General features: G+C 41.6%; 1 protein-coding gene across 2 annotated transcripts in view; it reads left to right on the top strand.

Moving 5' to 3' along the window:
- Positions 1 to 1,164: 1,164 nt before the first annotated feature.
- The window catches only part of sipa1l1 (signal-induced proliferation-associated 1 like 1), a 61,755-nt gene continuing 43,519 nt past the window's right edge, over positions 1,165 to 19,400 (top strand). For both annotated transcript variants that reach the window (XM_058065489.2, XM_078794558.1), the window contains exon 1: positions 1,165 to 1,328. The gene's annotated coding sequence lies outside the window, so the exon portion shown is untranslated. The remainder of the gene's footprint in view (positions 1,329 to 19,400) is intronic.

Below are 19,400 nucleotides of genomic sequence, written 5' to 3'. Positions count from 1 at the left end.
ATTTGGATTCTAAGTGCGGAGCGAGCGTCCTTTAATCAGAGCGTTGCTCTTTATTTGATGAAATATTCATGCTGACAGCATCAGACCATGATGATGTGGCGTTCAAGTCATTTTTCACACATGAACAGAAAAAAATGTCTGATGGAAGCGTGTCGGCACAAGCAACCTTGAAAGCAAACATCTGTGTTTCCCACAGTGATGCAATCTATGTGTGGTGGTGGATGGAGGGGCTGATGTAAATGACACCAACATTTCATGTTTTTTTTTTTTTTTTACATCACAAGCTGGAGATGCTGGAGTCTCCAAAAGTGTCAGAGGGGTTTGGGTACCCTTTAAATGTTTTTCATTCAATGATTTAATGACACTTTTTAAATAAAAGTAACATTGCTAGTTACAGCACATCCTGCTTTCATAGTCCCCTCATGAGGACAAGTGGTAAAAAAAATGGTTTAGGATTTGAACTAATGGTGCTAATGTGCAGCAATGCACATAAAAAATGAGAAAATGTTGCAAATTCCTAATACCCGCAACAGTGTTTTATTCTGCAGTAGACAGTAGCTCCACATACTGTTTAAAATAAGAAGTACAAAACAGTTAAGTGCATGGACTATGATGGGGTTAAAAATGGCTGCCCACATTTGGCCCGCGGGTCGTAGTTTGAACATGCCTTATATGGGGAAATGGACCAAGCTAAAGTTAGCATAGTTTAGAGTGCATTTCCCTGATCGTTTTATCCGTTTTTCTGGACCATTTTTTCATCTTTTATGGTGTTTTAGGTGTACAAACATGCATTCATGGTCTCATATTGGTTTTAGATTCTAATATTGGAAGAATAAATGTAAATAAATCAATCCATTCAGTAGTTTAAAGTGGTCTAATAGTAAAGTAAACTTGTCCCATAGACTCTCGCGGCTCGAGATTATGTTGCCATAGCAACCCGCTGTCTCGCTCTCGCGCTCTCTCTCTCCACCTCCTTCTCTCTCTCTCGGCCTTGTTCCTGTGATATCGCGAGACTACAAAGCGGGCTCAGTTTTTGATGATTGGTCTCGCGAGAGTTGGCGTGTGGACTGAGAGGGGCGGTGACCTCATCCGCTGAGAGAGGCGGAGCGAACCTCTTGCAACTTTGGATGAACTTCTGATTCAAACAAACGGCAGGAAGGCACACACACACGGACACACACGGACACACACACACGGGGCTGGAATTGTACAAAGTGTACAAATCCGGGAAGTCTTTTTGTTTTGCTTTTGAATGAACATCAGCGAGGGTGTGTTTTTTTCCTCTCTTTGACGAACCACGGGATGACAATGTGCCGTGAATGAAAGAGGTGAGTTGACCACCGCCGTTCACGTTTGAACGCAAACATTTAAAAAGGTGACGCTTCATTGAGTCGTCCTTATTTCGGGGCTTCTTCACGCTTCCTTGAGGCTAAACCGAGCGGAAAAGTTTCGCTAGCAGCCTAAAAAAACAGCTTCCACTCGGTTGTTGAATGACAACACTTGGTTCATGGCTAACTAGTTAGATTTAGCTGGAATGAAATATGCCGGAACTTCTAACCCCGACTCATAGTTACTCTTTAGAGAAACAGGAAACCTTACAGAGGGACTATTAGATCAGATTTGGATGTCTTTTTACAGCCGGCCATGTAAATCCTTTCCCTTGAGGAGCATCTGCATCCGTGACAGGATTTGTGCTTGTGTCGTTGTTGCCTGCACCGCAGCGTTGGTTTGACTGATCAATCAAAATGGTGACTAGTTCAGCTCCGATGATGTAACAGCTGTGCATTGAAGTGATGGAGGTGATACAAAAGCACAGAAACAAGTGATCAATGAAGTTACTGTGACCTTTTGTGTGCATCCATCGCTTCATGCATTGGTATTTGCACCAAACACCCGATTGGGGTACAGACCCCCGGAATTTGTTGTGTTGTTTTGTGAATGCTGCCCATCTCCACCTGTGGAGTCTGTCCTCAGGCAACCACTTTCAGCCCCACAGGGGGCTCACACATGAACACGCACGGATGCGAGCCGCTTCCCCCCTCTGAAAAGCCCTCAGCGGTCCATTCAAAGACGCCTTCTCCCAAAGAAATCCACCCCGGCTGGGTGGGAGGCGGGGTAGACCCTGGTGTGATCACCATTCATACAAAAAACGCCTTCTAAATAGACAGGCTGTTGAGGGATGATGTAACCAAATTTAGAGAATAATGTAATCGCAGTGTCACCATCCCATAACCTTTATTCACCGTAAACCAGTGGTGTCCGAACGGTTTGATTAGCGACGCTTAGATGCTAGAACCAGGCCGGTATCTACATCTTAGCTTTGTGTGAAAGGTCAAACCTTGGTTAGGGTCATTCATTCCGTCCAGAAGGTCCTACTCTAACCAAAACGGATGTTAACCAAATCCATTTTCCCCATAACAAATTTAATCTGTGGAGTTTGCATGTTCTCCCCGTGCATGCGTGGGTTTTCTCTGGGTACTGCGTTTTCCTCCCACATTCCAAAAACATGCTAGGTTAATTGGCCACTCCAAATTGTAGGAATGTGAGTGTGAATGGTTGTTTGTCAATATGTGCCCTGTGATTGGCTGGCCACCAGTCCAGGGTGTACCCCGCCTCTTGGCAGAAGACAGCTGGGATAGGCTCCAGCACCGCCGCGACCCTTGTGAGGATAAACGGTAGAAAATGAATGAATGAATTTAATCTGTTCCAGAAAGCCAAAAATGTTGAAATTATGAATGTCCGATATTGGCTTTTTTTTGTATTTAATTGATTAATCCAATAGTGAAACAAAGCAAAGGTAGCACAAGAGAAATTAATTCATTGGCTTTTCCTGTTCAATGCTGGAGCCTACCCCAGCTGACACTGCATGGAGTTGGGCTACTCTCCGTATCGGTTGCCAGTCAGTCACAACACAACTCATTGACACCCACATTCAGCCTGTCAGAGTAATGGGAATGTTTTCGGACTGTGGGAGGACACTCGAGAAAATCCAATGCAAGCACAGGAAAAATGTCGGCGATTGGATAATGTTTGTCGCATGTACTCCTATTACATTACTAGCGTTCTTTCCTTTCCTGCTGTGCGACTGCTGTTGCTACTCCTTTCCTCTCCGCCTCCCACAATCCCTTCAACCATCATCAACAGAGTCTTTCCTCATCTCGCTTCCTTCCTGTTGAGGAAGCCATGCCAGGATTCCGACCTTGTCATCATTCCTGTCTACTTTGCTCAGCCTATCTCTAACACTCACGCTCCTTTTTATAGTCGTCTTCCATTGATTAAATGATGCTGCTTAAAATACGAGCCACCTGTTCGCTTGGGAGATACCTGCGGAGAAATATTATTCAGAACTTGCTGGGAAGAACTTTGTGGAGCTTCTTTTTCCATGTGCGCTGCCGGCGAGGCTAAAGTGCTGAAAGCCAGCACAAATATGATGTTAGCATGCAATAAATCGCCAATCTGATGGCAGGTCACTATATTATAGCATATGATATAACATCCAAGCACAGTGCTTTCTTAAAAAAAAGGGTCATAGCCAAAGTGCACATATTTTTGTCATCTGTGTCTTATTGAGTCCAAAAGAAGGGATGCGGGAATGGGTTTGAGCACATAAAACGCAGAGGATCGTAGAACAGGCTAAGATTCATGTTGTGACAGATGAGGCAAAAGTGAAAAAAAGGTGATACAATAGTTAGGCTGGTGCCGAAGTAAACAGAAGGAACAGATTGAGAATCTACAGAACCGAGTTCCACATTATGAGAACAATGCTCAAATCCTGTGAGCAACAGTACAAGGTACAAACAAAAAGCACCAGATAACTATCCAACGCTAAAACGTACATTTCCATAAATCAGAGTTGAGTCCCCAAAGTATTCTGGTCTAGTCTCATCTGTCAAAGCGTAACTCTCATACAATCCAACATTTATGGAAGTGTTGCTGAAATTCTCACCAACTGCTTTGCCATCTGTTTCCCAAATCCAGACAGAACTCTGAAATATCTTCCTTGTTGTATCACTCGGTCGTCATGTTGGCTCCTTGTGTTGCTGTTGGAGGAAGAGGTGTTGTTCTGTTCCTGCTTCATGGCTGCAGATGTCTAGATGGCTGCAGAGTCATGAGGCCATGAGGCGATCGACACTATATGTCATGTTGGACTTTCACGGATCCTAACCAAATCAGTGAATGTTGTTTCCCACAGGACTGCAATCTAGCTGAAATCAGGAAAAACCTGAACAAAACAAGCAAAACCCCCCCCAATTTGTCGCACAATTATCGACCAGCAAAATTGGTTATCATGACAGGCGTACACAAGACCGATCTCAAGTGAAACTGGATTGTAACTCTCATTTTGTTGACTTTTAGAGCCTGAAAATGTAAACAGTAAGTTTGAGTTTATAGAACCCAATAAAATCATATATAGAACCGAAGGAAAAGCGTGTTTCGCTCGAACATTGGCATCAAAACTAATGGCAGATCTCGGCAGATCTCGGCGTACACAAGACCGATCTGAAGTGAAACCGGATAGTAACTCTCATTTTGTTGACTTTTGGAGCCTTAAAACTCAAACAGTAAGTTTGAGTTTATAGAACTCAATAAAATCATTTATAGAACCGAAGGAAAAACGTGTTTTGCTTGAACATCGGCGTCAAAACACTTATGGCAGATCTCGGTGCCGCTGTAGTCTTTGTGTTTATACCACTTCTCCAGCAAAATGTACATTTATCGCACGACTACCGTACGTGTTCCTGCACATCCTGCAACAAACGGTATACAAACTGACAGTGCATGTTCACTGGTTTGTTTTCATGAACAAATCCAACATTTTCAGTCGGAAATTCCGGCTTTTAATATATAAATCTATTGTCAACGTTTGGTACCAGACTGTAGATTAGTAAACTTTCTTTGGTTGATAGCTAAAACGTCTTAAACTTCAAATGCTAGTGGATTATTGCAGCTTTGTTTTAGCAAAGATTATGTTCTTTGTTCTCGTCTGAACTGCGGTATTACCGCATTGGCATTAATTTACTTTTATTGTCTGCAAAACATATGAAATACTTTTAAAACATGCCGTTTGTCGGCTCAGGGGTCCGCGTCAACTGGAGGAGATCCTTTGGTGTTCCGTTCTTAGAGATACTTTTCCTTCAACGCAATGGCAGACGTTCTGGGACCAAATGGCATACAGGCGGTCGTCGTATAGTTCCGTTCCTACGACCATGACGTACATTGAGTTTCATTCCGCTCTAGTAGGAGGCTTTGGTCTATCAGGACTTTCCATCTGCCACCAGCCTCATGAACGAGACCCCTACTTACCCCATAGACGACATACATATAACTCAAGATGCAGTATTTGCAGCCTTAATGTTGCTGTAAATAATGCTATAATTCTATGTTTTTTCCTTAACTCTATCAATAGTTTTTCTGCTGCTGCTGTGTGGTTCTTCCGCCGTAACCGAATGCTATAAAACCTGTTAATACCTGTTTTATTCAAAGGAAACTCCAAATAAAGTTTATGTAATTGTTTAATGGCACCTTTTGAGGCTCCCTAATAAAACCTGTGTTACTTACTTCCTTGTGCCAAGGGAAAGGTGCCTCGCCTCGTAAGGAAAGACAGCCTGCTTATGTTTGTAAGTCCCAGGGAGGTCCATGCCAGAGGTAGAAAATGTCTTGTCTTGATTTACTGATTTACTGCAACAGGTTTTTGGCTGAACCCTCTGTAGCCTTTCCTTGTACTCTAACCAACCAGAGATGCGAGATGTTTTCTGCCACCTTTTAGGTAGTAATGTGGTACTGCTTTGTGGTGTTGTGTAGTAGTACTGATGTGTGTCTATACCAGAAAAATAATGTCGCAATGCCGAGATCTTCGACATCTGCCTTGCAGGCGGTGGAAGCTGAAACCACAACAGGAAAGTGGCGTGTCATGATATGTCGTTTTTGCTGTAACTTTCTGGAACGGTTCATTAAAAGTGGGACGATGTGGGGGCATTTTGGCATACAGGTGATGGCCTAGCAAGGCTGATTTTGCTCAGGGACGACAATGGCATGCCTAATGTATGCCGGTGCTGTGTGTACACAATAGCGATGACCTCATAGTTTACGGCCTCGTTTAGGCTCGGTATGCAGAAGAACAATAAAATCAGTGCTCCTCACTAAAATGTCCTGCCTACTGGCACTATGCATACATGTGTTCCCATTCCTCACATGTGTATTTAGCCTCTTTTTTTACCGAGGTTCTTTAAATATTTACCCAGGGCTGATCTGGTTAATGGTTATTAAGGAATGTACATGTAAGGGAATCCAACTCAATCAGCTATGTTTCCCATACCAGCTTGGGAATTACATCGAAAACCCGAAACCAGATTTTTAAAGAATCTGTGAACACTTTAGTCTGACTGGGGGATCAACTCATACAAAACTACTTGATTTAAAAACTCCATTACTGTTGCATGCGTAAAATGTTTTCCTTGACAGTGGTCGAATTATATTGTTTTATACTTACCATATTTACTCATATTGATTCATACGTCATAATTGGCCCGCTGATGAATCAGTTGGGCTCTCGTCTAGTCCAGGAGTATTTTTACAGTTTTTCACTCATGCCTCCACCGGGTCTCTCCAGCTGTGAGGTAGTGGCTCAATGACTGGTTTTATGGCTGTGGGACATGGGAGTTTAGAGCCGGCTGCTGGTTTTCATTTGGAGTCAGCTGTAGCCCAGAAAGGCTGTTGAGTGCTCGAGTGCTGCCTTCTAAAACAGCAAGCTTGTTTAAGGTAAAGTGTCATCAATGAGCCTGCAGGCTTTTTTTGTGTATAATGAAGTGACGGTCCACAGACCGTTAGTCCTTCACAGAACTGCCACTATTGAGGAAAGGTTGAAGAAATTACATGCGTTTCTTCATTTGCCACATAGACTCTATATGGTACAGTACGTTCTCTTTGTCGGCTTTTGACACCAACAAGGAGAAAAAAAATTATTGCAATAAAAATGTACTTGTTTAATAAATGTGACAAAGTGGAGACCCGGTGGGAAGAGATGTGTCAAACCACCAAGTCTTTATTTTTGTCATCACAAATGAATATTAAAAAAAACACAATACCAGTTGTGTGTATTTAGTTAGTTGATGGCTGACACAGCAGCTACAAAATATAATTAGTGTCCTAATTAAACACTGCTGTCTCAAGTATGACAATTCTCAAGTTGCACATTACTTACAGACACAGTCTCCAAGGCAGACTGGTGTCGGAAAGTATTTTGCAACAAAAGCGATTTGTTCTTTAAGATAAGATAAGATATGCCTTTATTCGTCCCTCAGTGGGGAAATTTGCATTGCACAGCAGCAAGAGTACATAATCAGTTAAGCAGTACAAAATACACAATATAGTAAAATAAACAATATAAACAACCCAAGTATTAACAAAATCAACAGTTTTACCCAGAGATAATATGAAACGAGATGAGATATATGACCAGTCTATACACTGAGATCTTGCTAGTGAGTCATTATATGAGGCATTATAAAAATACTTCTCATAGAACATAATATATTGAATTTAGAGCCTTAATATTGCACGTGGCGGTTGATCAGATATTGCGCAGAGAATCAACAGTCTTTAGTAATCAACAGTAGAACATAGGTACTTTTCAGCAAAATTAGAAAGAAATAAGTATTATATACGTGTATATATATATATATATATATATATACATTTTATAAGTAAAAGGAAAAGATACATTTCAAGCATAACTTTCATATATTTACCTAATATACAAACAATTTAGTTTTACATGAAAATAGACCTCCAAATTGTCCATAGGTATGAATGTGAGTGTGAATGGTTGTTTGTCTATATGTGCCCTGTGATTGGCTGGCCACCAGTCCAGGGTGTACCCTGCCTCTCGCCCGAAGACAGCTGGGATAGGCTCCAGCACCCCCGCAACCCTTGTGAGGATAAGCGGTAGAAAATTAATGAACGAACGAACGAACGAACGAATGAATGAAAATAGAAATTTTTTTTGCAACATTTTTTTATAACACCATCAACTATTTACAAATTTCACATTTGCAACTGAACTGTGTGTGTGTGTGTGCACGTGTACTTGTGTTACAATTTCCTTTCAATGTGTAACCGCCTGTACGCTACACAACCTGGTTGCTGTGGAGGATGCATTTCTATATCTATATATATCTATATTCTATATTTCCATGCAGGCTGAGCTTTTCTAAAATGGACTTCAACCACCTTGTGGACATTTTTTGGGCTTAAAACTCAACCAAAGAAATCTGATGGCTTTACAGCAGGGGTCTCAAACTCAATTTACTTGGGGGCCACTCGAGCTTGGGTCTGGGTGAGACTGGGCTGCATTAGGTTTTCAACCCCCCCCCCCCCCAAAAAACGCATTTATTAAAACCAAAATCTTTTTTAAAACGTTGCGTTGGTTCCAATTTTCTACAAGAAAAGCTCTGATAAAACATTCCACTGTTCTCAAATATCATACTTACTATTTTTCTACACAAAATAATATGAAAAATAAATAATCGAATCAAGAATAAAGAAAATCAATCAGTAATAAATAATTATAATAATAATAATAAAATAATAATAAAATATAAGCAAATATATAATATAAATATTATATATATAAATATATAAGCAAATAATAAAAACTTAAGAAACCACATATAGTTGGTGGGTAGACAAATTATTTTTTTCAGATTAAAATGAACAAAGCATTATTAGAGCCCTGTAGACATGACAAAACACGACTATAGTCACATTTATACTCTTTTTATTTACAACATATTGCGCAACTGCAGGGTCTTGAGACACATGCTAACTCGCAAACTAGAGAGCTAGCGACCTAAACGGTAGCCTTCAAGTTGTTTCCATTAAACTTAAATAAACACTTTTTTAAATTACCACTTCCACACGGATAGGGAGGATAATTATTAACAGTTATTTAACCTTTAACATGAACATTAATCAAACGTAATATTTTTTTCTGGGTACATGATACCATACAGCATCCATATCAAACTTGCGCGGGCCGCACTAACATTACACATTCATATCAAGGCGGAGGCCTCAAACTAGTGTCCTGCGGGTCACATTTGGCCCGCGGGCCGCGTGTTTGAGACCCCTGCTTTACAGGGAAACAGGCAATTGAACCATCATGCAAAATCTGCTAGACGGTTCCATCCATAGCAAACTAATTGTGCATAATATCAATTAAAAGGCCTAATGATAATGTCCATGATCGCCAACCAGAGGGAGTTTGGATCTCCTATTATGTCAGCGAACATGAAGAACCCCTTTTTAATTTAACCTCATTTCATACAGACGAGAAGCATCTAAAGGGTTAGCGCCCAAAGCACCAGTGGTTTCAGATTCAATGAACTAATGTTGCCAGGCAACAAGTGCAGTTCCACTTTGGGAAACTATTGCTTGGTAACAAAATTTGTTGCAGGGACAAGTGATGGATGCGACCATCTGATGGATATGAAATCTCATAAGAACACGCAGTTTTGGTCCAATTGCGGTCACTTTGACCAGATCTTAATAGAGTGGAATGTTTGTCATGTAGAGTGTACCGTGTTTGATTCCTTGAAGGATGCTAACTGTTAAATGACACGATAGACACCGGCCTCATCCTATAAGTTTGGAAACGGGCATCGCTCGGGTAGAGCCGGCCGTGGAGCGCCGTCATCTCACAAAGCACCTCTGCCTGCAAATAGCCGATTCTGCACTAGTGGGAGGCAGAGTAGGAGGAGGGGTGGCGTGAACAGGGCCTGCGGAGGTGGTGCTGTGTTACATAATATTTGATGCACCCAGCTGTGCTGTGTTGTTTAGCCCATGGGTGAAAGGATGCCAGCCACGTGAACTAATGTCTTCACCTGCGCTAGTCGGAGTAAACTCGCTATTAAGGATCGGGTCAATGAGCGGATTAACGTTATTAGGAGTCGGCGGCATCGATCATTGGCTAACTGAATAGGCAAAACGGCACAGCACCGGCACCGTTTCCATGACAGCACATTCACATTGTTAAATGCTGAAGTACAATCACTAAACCTAAGAGTGTAATGCTTATTATAGTGGGAAGGTGGCCATTTTACATTAGTAAACAAACTTGTGATGTGTGAACAAGTTCCTTAATACCGCTCTTGGTATTAAGAGATGTCGCAATACATTCATTCATTTTCTACCGCTTTTTCCACACGAGGGTCGCGGGGTTGCTGGAGCCTATCCCAGCTGTCTTCGGGCGAGAGGCGGGGTACACCCTGGACTGGTCGCCAGCCAATCACAGGGCACATATAGACAAACAACCATTCACACTCACATTCATACCTATGGACAATTTGGAGTCGCTAATTAACCTAGCATGTTTTTGGAATGTGGGAGGAAACCGGAGTACCCGGAGAAAACCCACGCATGCACGGGGAGAACATGCAAACTCCACACAGAGATGGCTGAGGGTGGAATCGAACTCTTCTCGTCTCAGAGCTTTGGGGCCTGCGTGCTAACCACTCCGACACTGTGCAACCCAACATTGTGTATATCTAGTCAATTATTACCTCTTCCAAGCATAGCGCTATCATTTATTTATCTGATATGTAATATCACGCTAGGTGTAAGCATGCTAATGTTAGCATTTCTAGCATGCTAGCATTTTCACATGTAGACACATATATAAACACATAGCACTATCATGCAAGGTGTTAGCAACCTCCTAGCTGTGAGGTCTGCGCGCTAACCACTCGACTGCCGTGCCGGTCGCAATACATGATTGGGAAAAACGCCCCACATATTCAGTTATAGTTCCACGTTAGCGATTTCATGTCAGATAAAATTTTCTTAGACGAGAGAACCTTAAGACCATCCAACCCCCCCGACTTAAACGTGTTTTGTTTTGCTAGGAAAAGGCCTAAAAGCCTATACTCATGCAGTCACGGCTTGACCCTTTCATTGGCTAAGCTGAGGGTCTAAGGCCACTGCTCAGAAAGCTTAGCGGTGGACCTTTTTTTTTTATTCAAAAGCTTTTCTGTCCCCTCCCCTTTGGGACATGCAAAGACTCACATCTGTCAAAGTGTCACACTGCTGCCCAATCCCCCCCCCCAGCATCCTGACAACGGTGATTACCAAGGAAACCCTGTTCACGGTTTCTCACGGCCATTACACATGCACTTGTCAATCAGGGGCCTTGTCTTGTGTCTGTGTCCTAGTCATGTGATCCCTCTTGTTCTGTGGGGGGCTTATCAATACCAGTGGTCCTTTTCATTGCAGAGGTGGCTACGGGTGTGGTTCTATTCTTACCCGTGGTGGGAATCTCCGGCCACCTCACGATTCCATTGGATAACCACAAACCAGCATAATCATAGTAATACTCGTCAACAAAAAGTAAATACAGTACTATGACAAGGCTAAACAGTAAGAGTAGTTGGTGTGTGTATAGTGTAAATAGTAGTGAAAAAGAGTTGGCGGAATGTTTTTGTTATGCAGCAAATGACTTTTATTAGCTTTGAGACTATAGATGCCATAGCACTGATTTATAACGGTTATTATCCAGCTTTTGCCACACTGTTCCCAAAAGGCGTCACACATTCCTACTCACATTAACAGTTGGGAGATAACTGCAGAGGCATGTTCAAGTACTTCACACGACGGCGGGAGAGTACTCGCACTCAGTACGCTCTTTAATGTAGCAGCGCTAACAGGATGATAAAGAAATAAAATGAAAAACGGACCGTAGGTTGATATGGAGCTCGAACAAATCCAATTTTTTAGGTTCACGGCATATTTTCATGGTTGACTGGCACATTTGTTTTGGTCTGCATTCTAAATTATTTCATGAAAAAATACCACAGGCTTGTCTGTGTCTACCCATGAAAATAGCAAAACATGCTAGTATGCTTATGTTAGCATGCTAACAATGCTAACATGCTAATGTTAGCATGCTTATGTTAGCATGCTAACAATGCTAACATGCTAATGTTAGCATGCTTATGTTAGCATGCTAACAATGCTAACATGCTAATGTTAGCATGCTTATGTTAGCATGCTAACAATGCTAACATGCTAATGTTAGCATGCTTATGTTAGCATGCTAACAATGCTAACATGCTAATGTTAGCATGCTTACACCTAGCATGATAGTGTTATGTGTTTATATATGTGTCTACATGTGAAAATGCTAGCATGCTAGAAATGCTAACATTAGCATGCTAACACCTAGCATGGTATTACATATCAGATAAATAAATGATAGCGCTATGCTTGGCAGAGGTAATAATTGACTAGATATACACAATTGTGGGTTGCACAGTGTAGGAGTGGTTAGCACGCAGGCCCCACAGCTCTGAGACCCGAGTTTGATTCCACCCTCAGCCATCTCTGTGTTGAGTTTGCATGTTCTTCCCGGGCATGCATGGGTTTTCTCCGGGTACTCCGGTTTCCTCCCACATTCCAAAAACATGTCTCCTCATGATGACATCATTTTTTTGACATTTTGTCGCATTTCAGGTTGACTGTTTGAATCGGCCAATTTTGTGATTCCGTTAGCATGCCCAGCAAATGGGCTTGGTATGGCATGCATAGAAACCACACTATTTCACGGCTGAATACAGATGATCACCATCTGGATGTGGAATCCAAATAAACAAGTTTCCTACTTGATACTTTTTCATCAACGCATCCTTACTGTGAACAAGATTTGGGGGAAAAGTTGGTATGCTCCAGCGACTACATCAGTCTGTTTTTCCTATAGGGAATACTTGTGTGAGCGAGGAAAGAAGAGGCTTGTGTCCCCATGACGGAGGAATGTGAAAATAAGGCAGCTGAGACTTAAAAGAGAACAACCGTGGCCAAGACAATCAAGATTGTTTTAGAATAGGACCAAAATGGAAGCTGGATGGACAAGGAAACGGCAGTTATGGGATTCTATTCTTCGGAATGTGCTGAAGCGTGTGTAGATCCATACGTTATACTAGTACTAGTTATACTAGTACTAGTTACACTAGTACAGTATCTTTGATTGCCTTAACCTATTGCAAACCTTTGCAAAGTGTTTCTTGTCGAGACAAAGCCTAATTGCACACGCATCTAATGTGTGAGTCCCGGTAGGTTCTTTTTTTGAAAGATATTTGCCTAATTGCAATTAAAACCGCCTTTGATCGGTTTCCATTTTTGTCCTATTGAGAGAAAGTGTGTTTTATTGGGGAAGATTACTTTCATTAATTTAATCCCAGCCATTCAGTACCGGCCTGTTTAGATGATTTTTACTGATCTATCAAAGCACAATGAATATTGTGTTCTGTGGCTAAAGTATATAAAGATGGAACCCACCAAAAAAAAGTTGATTGTTAATGAAAAATAAATGTCAATAAGCACGAAGCTAGGACCCAGAGCCTCGAAGTTCACGTCACTGCAAGTTATGATAAAGAAAATGATGACCACTTACCGACTCATATAAACTGTAACGGTAAATACGTAACTGGTGTCTTGATATGCCGGACTGTTGCACCTTCCAGAATATCCAGAAATATATTCAGTAGCCGAGGAGCAAGAGAATATGTTCCTTTTTGCATTTTTGAGTCCTGCCAAACATCTGGACACTATCTGTTTTATGACCTGCAACTGGAGCTTGAGCTTGACTCTGGATCCAGTCGGCCCAGCCATGATTTGCATTGTCAAGACGTCCTTAGACTCTTGCCAAGAACACATTCTTTTTAATCAAAGACTTCAGACTTAATTTGTCCGTCACACACAAACGTAAAGCGTGTATAAACAGATCCATACAGTAGAAACAAAAGGCCCTGTTGAAATGTTTGCTTTTGATGATGCAAAAATCAAGCGAAAGATGAATCATTTTTCCAGAGCGTGTTCGTGTTCGTGTTTGTCGGATTTTCGTCAACTTTGGGGACATCCAGTTCTATGTATTGATGTTGCTGTTTCTGTTAGTTACCGTATTTTCTGGACTATAAGTCGCACAAGGCCAAAAATGCATCATTAGATAGAAAAAAAACATACATAAGTTGCATTTTTTGCGGGTAATTTATTTTCCAAACCACTTGACCAAAACAGGCATTACCTCCTCTTGGAAGGCAAAATCTAACATTAATAAAAGAATAGAGAACAGGCTGAATAAGTGTAAGATATGCTAACACAATGGTTATTCAGCTACACAAAAAATAAATATAAATAGAAAAGGATTCCAGTGTTTATGTAACATGAACAGTGTTTTCATTTATAAGTCGCTCTTGAGTATAAGTCACAGGAACAGCCAACCTATGAAAAAAAGTGTGACTTATATTCCGGAAAATACGGTAATTAGTGAGCAGGATTACACAAAAACAAAAGCAGTATTACTTAATTGTTACTTATTAACTTTGGAATGAAGAGACACGGGCTTGTGTTGGAGCCAAGTAGGTTAGTGACCTACCAAATACGGGACCCAAGTGGAGCGGTATCGGCTGGTACATCATGACTTTTCATGCAAACAAGTCAGAAGCTTATGTTTACCATTGTTCGGCCTTGGTTAAAGTCATTTCCCCTTGTTTGATCTTTGCCATTGTTTTCACAGCCATTGTTCACTTTAATGTGGAAGAAATCTTGAAATGATTTATAACAATCTCTTTTTTTTTTTAAACGTCTAACCATTCATTCAAACTCTGGTATGTAAATGTTTCATGTCTATGCTGCGAACCGTCACTGGGAATTGCTGAAATGAACAGATGGTTTACATTTCCTGATCCATTCTAGATCATATTTGTGTAGGATACCTGGCGCTAATAGACGGAACAAGCCTCCAAACAGCGACTCACCAGAGTTAAAAGGCAGAAATCTACAGACACAAGCCATTAACAGAGATTTCACAGCACAATTTTGTGCCAAGGAAGTGGCCTGCCAACCCAAATCATGGCCCTAACAGTTCTGAGCTGCTTTGCTCTTCTGTCCTTTTATTTTTTTGTCTCCTCTCCAAAACCAACAACTCTGTCCAGTTTGAGTTATCTTCCAACACGGATTAAACTCTTTGATTTTCCTCCTCTGCTGCCACACTTGGGTACTTTATGCTAACATAGTATATATTGTTTTTCCTTAGCTAGAGTGGTCATACTTAATACTTAAATACTGCATCCCAGTTAAGTGTTTCTAATCAGACTGATTGTTAGTTAGCTCTGAGCCTCAGGCTGTGTCGCCTTTACAAGAGCTACCTTTTTAAACAAGGCAATTAATATCATGTCATTGCATCTTGTAAGACAGATTTCATTATTTTGGCCTTTTGTTATTCATTTGTTTCAGAAAGTATGAACAAAATATTAACAAAGCAATCATTTTTGTAGAGAATGTACAGTGCAAACAGAGTAGTTTGTTACGATGCAATAGTGTACGAAAACGGGGGCAGAATTGGCCAAAATCTTCTAGGTTAGAGGTTTGACTGCAAATTCGTCTTTTTCGTTTTTGTCCAGTAGAGAAAGTGCTGCAGATATTATTTGTTTTTATTGCAGGCCACATCCAAGTTATGGTTTCCCTTCCGAGCGACTGGACAGAGGAGTCGCCTCGTGTTATTATTCATTCAGTCACTGATTGTGACCATGAAACTTTGCACAAATAAATACCAGAGCCTGTAAACTGCAATTACTGCTGTACATTTGTAAAAAAATATATTTTCATGGAAAACAACCATTGGGTGTTTTATGTTGTGGCATAGTTGTTTAGACTGTTGCTGCACGTTCTACCCGTGCATGGGTGGGTTTTCTCCGGGGACTGAATTACGAATTCAACTACATAAAAAGCACATTCAGGCTGCACGGTGGTCAAAGTGGTTAGCCTGCAGCCCACACAGCTAGGAGACATGAGTTCGATTCCACCCTCTTTGCACGCTCTCTCCATGCATGCGCAGGTTTTCTCCAGGTACTCCGGTTTCCTCCCACATTCCAAAAACATGCTAGGTTAATTGGCGACTCCAAATTGTCCATAGGTATGAATGTGAGTGTGAATGGTTGTTTGTCTATATGTGCCCTGTGATTGGCTGGCCACCAGTCCAGGGTGTACCCCGCCTCTCGCTCGAAGACAGCTGGGATAGGCTCCAGCATACCCCGGTGACTGTAGTGAGGATAAACGGCATAGAAAATGTATGGATGTTTTGCTGAAACTTGCCTATGTTATACTGCTACTGGTAGAAACTAACTTTTTTTTCTGATGAAAGACGAGAGTCTAATCTTTCTTTTGGTATATACCACGTCTACAGTATATAGCCCAAGAACGCAATATTTTGTGTGCCTTGAAAAATCAGTCAAAACCATCAAATATGGCCGGATTTGAAAAATGGCCGTGGATTGAATGAGTTAATTCCTGAATGAGGAATAAATGTTTGATGTGTTTTTACTGACAGACTTGTCTCCAATGTGAATTTACCATTTGGCTTTTTCCCATTGATGAACATATAGAATCCCTTTTCACTCGTTAGATACATTGTGTGTGTTTGGGGATCAATTGTTATTGACGTGATTGTACTGAAAAGGAGGCAGCACTTGTGGGGGAAAAACAGCACGTTTTGTTTCCATAAATGCTGTTCTAAACCCTCAAAGTATGTTTTCTACCCCCTGGCTTCTCTTCTCTTATCTCTCACCTCCTCCTCCAGCCAGCGAGACTGCTCTACTCTCCTCCCACGCTCATCTACACATAGAAACAGACATTACTGTATTGGCACAAGTATACAGTATAGAGGCGAGAGAGCCACACGGATGATGGATAGTGGAGAAACCAGGCAATGGCAAAACATGGAAGAAAGACATATATATTATTCATATTAAAATGGGGGGAACGGCAACTTGTGATTCCATTAAAAGCTGAGGAAAACGTGATTGGGACTTTAAAATGTCCATACAGTAGAACCCTGCTTTTTTGATGGGGTTCGCGGCACCACCAAGGACCAGCCTATGATTTCCGCGTTACTGGAATCATGGAATTGACCATTAAAAACGGAATCTACTGAATGATTGTGAGAAGATGGAAACATTTTTTGAGGAAGTATTTCACCGGTGGACCGCTGAATTCCGACGGAAGCTTATCACAAAGCTAAACATGTTGAAACGGGAACCCAAAATGTGTACTTGTACCTCGATTTACAAATTATTAAAGACTTATGGCAAATTAGATGTAGTCTATGGGGAGAAAACTGTATTTTATACAAAAATAATCAATATTTTAAAGGGGACCTATTATGCTCATTTTTTTACCCTTTGTATTGAGTTGTGGTCTCCTATAGAGCCGTTACACACAATAACCCGCCCAGAAAACATTTTAGATTTTCCAGAATCTGCACCTATTCCAGCCGTATTTACTTCCATTGTGCTGGCAAAAAGGTCTGTTTTAATTTATTCCACACACGCCCAAAGTTCTTCCAAACTATAAACATATAAGGAAGTCCGCCATCTGTGACATCACTAATGGGCAGTTTTACCACGCCTTTTGAAACCGGGCGTTTTGAGCCACCCCAAACTTCTTTCAGGGCTCACTTCCAAATGTGCAAACCTGATTATCTGAAACTTTGGCATCATTTAACACCAGAATACAACATTTTAACTACATTTATAGGGCAGAAAAGCGGAGAAAGCATAATAGGTCCCCATTAGATCAAAAATCTGCTAAATTGCAGGGTCGGGTATGCTGGATCGTGAATGTGTGGGCGTCCCCTGTATGGATTGATGAAGGAATTGAATAGTCGGATTGGGTTTGGACTTGGTTCCGTGATGTGAAGTATATGCAATAGTCAAAGCATGTCTGCCTCGCTATCGAACGTTATTGCCCCAAGTAAATGATGCATGTCCTTGAAAAGTGTGCTAGATAAGATGTGTTTGCATGCAGCAAGACGTTGCTTGCGGTCCAGACTGTTCCCGTAGTGCTTCAGTGAGTGTGCTGTTAGTATGGTCGGATGAAAAGTACTAAAGATAAAGGAAAAAGAAGGGATTTTTAACTTGGAGTGACTTCGCTCCTCATACGTCCATCACTCTATTTCCCACTTGCTGTCTTAGTGTATCATCTCCTCCCACGTGCTCTCACGTTGAGTGAGGAATCAATCTCTCTCCACCCATTATCTGCCCCTATCTATATCTGTCCCTCTCACATTCTGGTCCATTCGTTATCAATCGAATTCTCTCGCTGTAGGCGCAAATGAGCGTGTGCCTCTCCAGGCTTGCTGCAATCATATCGTATCCTACTCTATTTTTCAATGGCACATCTAACCCGCTCCTCCTCACAGAGCTATAATTGGCTAAAAATGTCTCCCTACCTGTCAAATTCTAATATCTCGGTTCTGTCGACAGTCATGTGTCGGCACATTTGACAATGAACTTAAAGTAACGGGTCGGTACTTTCCATTGGGGTCGGGGGATTGGACAATGGAGGATTGGTCCAGGACTCTTGTTTGGTATTGACAGTCGTGCCATGTTCATGCTCATTGGTGCTGCACTCATTCACAAAAACACAGCTAGTGGCTAAATGGTATAGAAAAGCAACATCAATTTATAATCATTATTGAAGACCAGGCCATTAGAACCTTGGTTGCTGAGTTATTGATAATCTTACTAACCCCTAAATGGGTTTGTCCATGTGTAAGATGGCATCCATTAGGGCTGCGATAAGATCCTGTGTCACAATAGCCAATTAGCCAATAGCCATTTAACCTTTGTATACACCTCATCCCGAAAGTGCCAATCCGAATGAACATATAATGGGATTGGAATATTCCTTTCCCCAATCCGATTGAGGGATCTTGTACCCTCTCAAACGGAAAGTTGTTTACCCTTTACTGCGCATGCCCCATTGACTATTCTGTTTGATTATAGCGGCGCCTGTAGATTGGAATATTCATTTTGCATGGATACCATTGTTTTCGGAAAAGTCCTTTGGAAAGAAGAAAAACTTCCTCTTCCGATGAAAGCATTAAAAGATTTCTCGTTCAGAAAGTCATTCAGTCTGTGCATTGGTGGGTTTTCTCCTGGGACTGAATTACGAATTCATAAAATTTCATAAAAAGCACATTCAGGCTGCACGGTGGACAAGTGGTTAACCTGCAGGCCACACAGCTAGATGACCCGAGTTTGATTCCACCCTCTTTGCACGCTCTCCCTGTGCATGCGCGGGTTTTCTCCAGGTACTCCGGTTTCCTCCCCCATTCCAAAAGCATGCTAGGTTAATTAGCGACTCCAAATTGTCCATAGGTATGAATGTGAGTGTGAATGGTTGTTTGTCTATATGTGCCCTGTGATTGGCTGGCCTCCAGTCCAGGGTGTACCCTGCCTCTCGCCCGAAGACAGCTGGGATAGGCTCCAGCATACCCCAGCGACTGTAGTGAGGATAAGGGGCATAGATTGGTTTCAGGACCTTCCATAGAACAACGGCATGAATGGAGTGAG

The sequence above is a fragment of the Doryrhamphus excisus genome, linkage group LG11, assembly GCF_037039965.1.
Source record: "Doryrhamphus excisus strain RoL-2023G ecotype Guam linkage group LG11, RoL_Dexc_Guam_v1.1, whole genome shotgun sequence".
NCBI classification, from domain to species: domain Eukaryota; kingdom Metazoa; phylum Chordata; class Actinopteri; order Syngnathiformes; family Syngnathidae; genus Doryrhamphus; species Doryrhamphus excisus.
This window is presented reverse-complemented; position numbering and strand designations above follow the sequence as displayed.